The following is a 7,299-nucleotide window of genomic DNA, read 5'->3' on the forward strand; positions in this document are numbered from 1 at the left end:
CTGGCTGTTGTGGGGAACCTGGCTTGCTCACTGCCTCTGGAAGGATGATCATGTTCCCTGCTGTGTCACAAAAAGACCAGCCTGTATCAACATACCTGGGGGCTCCGGCATTGTCCTCAGAACTGCTAATCCTCGGGCCCTGAAGCCCAGCCTGCCAGGTCTGAACGCAAGGCCGAGCCTGTCTACTACTGTAATCTTGCTGAGAGGGAAGAAGCAAGTGTTAGGAGGGATTTGGGGCTTCTTAGCCAGCTCCCTCCCCCATCCCTCCCCTTCACTCTGACGTGGAGGATGATTATGTGGCCTTAAATCTCCAGATAATCAGAAGAAGGAAGAGATTATTGCTAATAAAAACGTCGCTCAACCTTGCTGTCCAGGAGTGCTTAGAGTATGTGTGCGGAGATAAAATCAACTGAGTTAACCATAGAATATGGGTGCTTTTGTCTTCATAGTTCACTATTGAGACTGCAGCCTCCGCCCTGGGTAAACTCACTATTAACAGGGATAACAAAGAGCAATAGAATGCTGACCTTGCGACAGCTCAGTTTCCCCTTCCATGCAACTCTTGGTTTAGATCCTATAAGATCTTAATCTAACCTCTTTTCCATCCATTCACATGATTACATTTTCTAATGTGGATTCTCTTTAACAGAGCACTACTGTGGAGTCTAGCCAGTTCGTGTGTGTGCGTGTGTGTGTGTGTGTGTGTAGGGTATTAGATATTAAATCAAGGGACATTCTACTCCTAAGCTTCACCTCTGGACCTTTTTATTTTTTGTTTTTGAAACGGGGTCTCACTTGGTTGCTGAGACTCTTGCTACGTTGCTGAGGCTGTCCTCAGATCTGTGATCCTCCTGTGTGAGCCTCCCAAGTGCGGGGATTACAGGTGTGTACCACCGCACCTGGCTTAGCCAGCTTTTAAGTATATTTCAGCTTCTTTCTCTCCTTTCCTTCTTTTAAAAGATAAGGATGTTAGGATTAATATAACATTTAGTTTAATTTCTTAAATGTGCTAGTTACAACTATGTTTAAAAGCTCGGAAAAGTGTTTTACATGTCATATATATGTGCAGTTATGTTCAATTTCAGTGTAGCTTAAGAGTTTCACAGAGGTTTAGAATTTAGATTACAGTTAGCGTTAGGACTAATATAACATTTTGTTTAATTTCTTATGTGCGTTAGTTACAGCAATGTTTAAAACCTCGGACAACTGTTTTACATGTCATATATATGTGCAATTATGTTCAATTTCAGTGTATTGTAAGAGTTTCACATATGATTAGAATTGAGATTACAGTTAACGTTAGGACTAATATAACATTTAGTTTAACTTCTTATGTATGTTAGTTACAACAATGTTTAAAACCTCGGACAACTGTTTTACATGTCCTATATATGTGCAACTATGTTCAATTTCAGTGTATTTTAAGAGTTTCACATCTAAGTTTAAAAGCTCGGAAAAGTGTTTTACATGTCATATATGTGCAACTATGTTAAAAAATCTATGATGTGAAAAAAAAAAAACAAAAAATAAAAGATAAGGATGTGTTTGAAGGTAGAATCACAGGATTGATTGAAAGAGGATTTTTAGGACCTTGTTCAAAGTGGCCAGACTTCCTTCTAAGAAAAACAGGGTTTGCTTCATCCTTCAAAACACTGGTTTAGAGCCGGGCGTGGTGGCGCACACTTGTCATCCCAGCACTCGGGAGGCTGAGACAGGAGGATCACAGTTCATGGACCGCCTCAGCTACTTAGTGAGGCCCTCCACAACATAGTGAGACCCTGTTTCAAAATAAAGAATAAAAAATAGGGCAGGGCGTGTAGCTTGGCGGTTGAATGCCCCTGGGTTCCATCCCCAGACCTTAAAAAAAAAAAAAAAAAAAAAAACCCAGTGGTTTAAAACATCCCTTTTCGTGATCAAGACACTGAGCTAACACTGGAGCTGGAAACATGTGAAAGACAGTTGCAGCAGCATTTAAAGTTCTAATGGTCTTGTTGGTAAATATGTAAAAATGACAAAAGCAAGAAATAAACAGGTGTAGCGGAGAAGAAGAAATCTGTTCTGGGTATGGAATTGACATTTGATTCAATTTATGTTGAATAACTAGTACATATTCATGGTAAATTCAAAAGATGTAATGATACACTACAGTAAAATTTTCTTCCTTTCTCCCACCCATAATCTCCAGCTACCCAGTAGGCTTAATAAAGCAACTACTGTGTGCTACTTGCTGGCTGTACTTTTAAGAATACTCTAAATATATAAAAACAACAAATATGCCTATATCCAGCTATCATTTGATAAGTTCTCTATTATTAACATATATCACAGAATTTTATGTATTTTGCTTTTTCCGGTTAACCATGTATCTTAGAGGTGTTCGCATATCTGAACATAAATATTTGTCTCATTTTGAAAATAGCCACTTAGGGGTTTGACAATGATAGGGAATAGTTTTCTGCCTTTGTTCTTAGAAACAGTGGAGAACCAAATAGCCTAATAGGTATATTACCTCACAAATGCTCAAAATATATGAAAGATAAATTCCTAGAGGGTTTACTTAGGTCAAAGCCTGCACATTTGTAATTTTAATTGGTAGTGTCAAGTTTTTCTCCATAAAAATTTTACTGGTTTACAATTTACCCTCAGTTGATTAAGAATGTAAGCTGGGCATGATGGCGCATCCTTGCAATCTCAGTTCTTGGTAGGCTGAGACAGGAGGATTGCAGGTTTGAGGCCAGCCTCGGCAATTTGTGAGACCTTCTGCAACTTAGACTCTGTTTCAAAATAAAGAATAAAATAGGGCTGGAGGGTGTGGCTTGGAGGTAGAATGCCCCTAGGTTTTGTCCCCAGTATCACACACACAGAAAAATATAATGTATTACCATGCTTTTTGAGCTCTCCTAATTTTTTCATTTGTGATATGGATTGTAAATAATTTTTCTTTTTTTTTTTTGGTGGTACTGGGGTTCCTGGAAACCCTTCTACCTCCGGGCTACACTCCCAGACCTATTTTATAGGTTTTATTTGGAAACAGGGTCTCTCAAGCCAGCACGGCTGGCTTCGAACCTGCGTGATCCTCCTGTCTCCACCTCCCAAGAGCAGGGATTACAAGCATGCGCCACCACGCCCGGCTCAATACTTTTTCCTTTTTTTTGGGGGGGGTGGTACTGGGGGTGGAACCCAGAGGCTTTCTACCTCCGGGCTATACTCCCAGACCCATTTTATATTTTATTTGGAAACAGGGTCTCACTAAGTTGCTAAGAGCCTCACTAAGTAGCTGGCTTCGAACCTGTGCAATCCTCCCGTCTCAGCTTCCCAAATGCTGGGATTACAAGCATGCGCCACCACGCCCACCTTAAATAATTTTTCTAAGCTTATCCTTGGGTGAGGTTTTTCTGTGTAAAAGTGTGTGTGTATGTGTGTGTGTGTGTGTGTGTGTGTGTGTGTGTCTGTGTGTGTGTCTGTGTGTATTACTAGGGACTGAACTCAGAGGCATTCTACCTCTGAACTACACCCCTATCCCTGTTTTATTTTTTTTACTTTTAAACAGGGTCTCACTAAGTTGCTGAGGCTGTTTGCAAACCTGAGACCCTCTTGTCTCAGCATCCTAAGTACTGGAGTTACAGGTATGCGCCACTGTGCTCAGATCACATAAAAATTTTATCTCATTATTTCCAGATTTTGGGTCATATTAGAAAACTTTTACCACTTTGTAATTCTTAAAATCTTCTTTTTATATTTTTACTTTTTTCACATTTAAAAATTGATCTATCGGAATCAGGTTTGATGAAAAGAGTGAAATAGGCAACCAACTGTATTTCCCAAGTTTGTATTTGCATGTCTCAAAGCATTAATTGAGTAACATTTTCCTTGCTGAGTTGGAGTACTATCAGTATCACAGCCTTCAGCTTTAAGTATGCTTCAGAGTTATTGAGACAGGTAACATGGCTCTGGGGTCTGCACCTGCTAGTCTGACATTCACTGATGTTGTTTAGCTTGCAATAGGCCTTTGACCTGCAGGCTTACAATAAAGCTTCTTACAAGGCTTAACCTTTAAGTTCCTAAACATATTGCTAGAGTGCTCCTATTGGCATACAACATTGGGATTGTTTCTTTATCCACAAATTTAACCATTTTTCTCTCTGTCCTTTCTATTGTACTGAGTATTATCATAGTTTTCACACATTGCATACATTTCTATTTCCCTCTAGAGCCAATTATATTATAAAAATATCACCTTTTAATTCTTATTTTCCTCTCTTCCCACTGAAATAATAATTACGCCTTACCTAATCTTTCAACACTCTCAAGGCTACTGTACTTAACAAGTACAGAGTTTGCTGCATCTGCTGGTGCATGCCTATAATCTCGGTATTTGAGAGGCTAAGACAGGATGGCATTGAAGGTTCGAGGACAACCCCAGCAACTTAGCAAGAAATGATGTTTCAAAAACAGAATGGGCTGGGGGTATTGCTCAAAGGTAGAATGCCTGTGTGTGTTCAACACCAAATAAATAAATAAATAAATAAATAAATAAATAAATAATAAGTTTTTGAAAGAATATGTAAAATCTTTCTGTATTAGTTCATACAACTGTGTATGAGACTACAATGATCTCAGAATAAAAAGTTAGAAACTATGTCTTGTTCTGCATTGACATAGCCCAAGTCTCACTTGGATGCAAGAAAGCTAGTAAGCCTTGAGGATCAGTGAACGGGTCCTCCTGCTTTCCCCTAGACGTAGAACTTTAGGCAGCATGGTACAGAGAAGGAATACTGAGATGCATCTGGACTCTATTTTACATTTTTGTTTTAAAGCATTGGACAAATTAGCCTGTTTAGTCTCTCTTTTCTCATCTGAAAGTGGGTTTCAATCACATTTCCTACTAATAATCAAAAGAGAATGCCTCTCCATTTTAACTTCATTTGGTCTGCCTATGCCCAAACCCTGGCATATAATAGGTACTCATAAAAATAGCTAACTCTCTTGATTAGCTCATGCCTGTACTCTCAAAACTTGATAAGCTGAGACATGTGGCTAGTGGATACCACCTTCGTGTCATGTGAATGTGAGGGACTGTGTCTGGATCAGTCTCTTTATAGGAGTATAGTACATGAACCTCTTACGCAAATGAACTTGCCAGCACAAACTGGCTCACCAGTTCAAAGACTAAACGGGAATGTGACTGGGAGAGTGCGTAGTGAATGGGGTGATGGCATGGGATCCAGAAGCCCGAGTAGGTTGAGGACAGGTTTCAGGATGGATGCATTTCAGAATGGATTCAGGACAGCTTGGTGCTATTGTCTGAGTCTTAAATGTACCCCCCAAAACTCAAAGGCTTAGTTCTCAGTTTTGTGCTCCTGGTCGATGGTGAGAACTTTAAGAGGTAGATGTGGCATAGTGAGAGGTCTTCCAGCCACTCTGGCGGGGGGGGGGGCATTGTTAGACACTAGTTTATTTCTTTCTCTATTTCAATTTGGTTGTGAGATGGATAAATCTGCTCCACTCTGCACTCTTCATCATGATATGCTGCCTCACCACAGGCCCAGAATCCCTAGTTGGGTCTGAACAACTGGAGACTGAAACCTCCCAAACTTTGAATCAAAATACACCTTTCCTCTTCATCAATTCATCATCTCAGGTATTTTGTTACAATAATGGGAAGCTGAATAATAGACTTGGGGAGAGAGTAGGATTAAAAGGGGGGCACTAGCTGGGCGTGGTGGCGCACGCTTGTAATCCCCACGCTTGGGAGGCAGAGACAGGAGGATCGCACAGGTTCGAAGCCAGCCACGCGCTCTGGCTTAGGAGACCCTGTTTCCAAATAAAAATGTAAAAATAGGTCTGGGAGTGTAGCCTGGAGGTAGAAGGGCTTCCAGGAACCCCAGTACCACCAAAAAAAAGGGGGGACACTGAGGCAAATGGTGGGAACAATATGGTCGATGAAAACAGATACTTTTGTAAATTTAGAAATGTTAGTCCTGAAAGGCAAAGAGTAAAGAAAGGAGGGAAAGCAGGAGGAGAGAGGGAAAGAGAGAAGCTTTGACATTCATTTAGCAAGCTACTTTTCATTTAAGGCTCTTAAAGTACCTTTACTAAATGACTCAGACTATAATTATGAAGTAAAAATTTGAGATGAACACCTGGATATGGAATACCCAAGCCCAAATAAATGATAAAAAGAAGAATTTCCCCACATTTTAATAAAAGAAAAAGAGTAATTTGGTTTTACTCCCCCCCCCCATTTTCCAAGCCTCATTGAGTAAATTTCTTCCAGTAATTGAAGTATTTGTTCACCACCTTCTTAAATTTGCTTGTCTCACTATAGGTGAAATGTGGAATGAAGGGGAGCAGCCATTGATTGCAGAGTGTCTGAGTCAGTTGAAAATCTTGCAGACCAAATTAAAGTTGTCTGTGAGTTTGGAGAAAGGAAAGTAAATGATAGGGAGGAGAGGAGACTAAGTAAACATGCTTCTCATTTGGGTCTTATCATCAGATTTTAATGTGGAAACTGTACCCACTTCCCCAGCACTCATCCACCCACTCCAATTCCTTCTTTTAAAGAAGAACCCAAGTCCTCCAGATGTGGGCTTCCATCTCTGATGTCACTTGGCAAGTGGTTGGCAGAGCTGCTTCCAGAATAAGGGACTCCTCTGCCAATCTGGGCTTCTCCCTCTCCTCTCGCCACTGTGCAGCCACTATTGATGCTCCCCAGGCTTGGGATCTTCATTTATTGTTCCTCCTAAACATACATAAACCAGATTCCAACGTGGCTCTTGTTTTTGCCCCAGTGGGTACCACAGGTACCATTTGGGAAGTGGATTCAAAGCAGCCTTTTTATGTACAAGGGATGGTGCCGCTTTCAAGCCGGGAGTGACCCTGACTTTGTCTCAGTCCCACGGTTCTCTTTGTAGATGAGGGAACTAAGGTGTCAGACCAGGTAGGTGGTGACTCACTCAAGGTCCCCCAGATAGGTAGATGAGCAGCACCTAATTCAGACCCTGGAAGTCTGTTCTAATTCCAGCCTGATATACTTTCCCCCACTTGACACTATTTTTGTGTTGTATTTTTCACTGAAATTGTGCCCATATGTCACAAGCAAGTTGTATACATGGAAGGAATGTTTTTGAGTAATTTAAGTATTGTATCCTAGAATGTAAAAAAAAAAAAAAAAAGACCTGAAGCTAAGCTAAGTGTGAGGTTGGTGGCACACGCCTGTAATCTGGCACTTTTTTTTAAAAAAAATCCCATTTCTTGGGAAGCAGAAACAGTATTATAGGTTCAAGGCCAGTGTGCAAT

The sequence above is a fragment of the Muscardinus avellanarius genome, assembly GCF_963383645.1.
Source record: "Muscardinus avellanarius genome assembly, chromosome: 13".
Taxonomy (NCBI): domain Eukaryota; kingdom Metazoa; phylum Chordata; class Mammalia; order Rodentia; family Gliridae; genus Muscardinus; species Muscardinus avellanarius.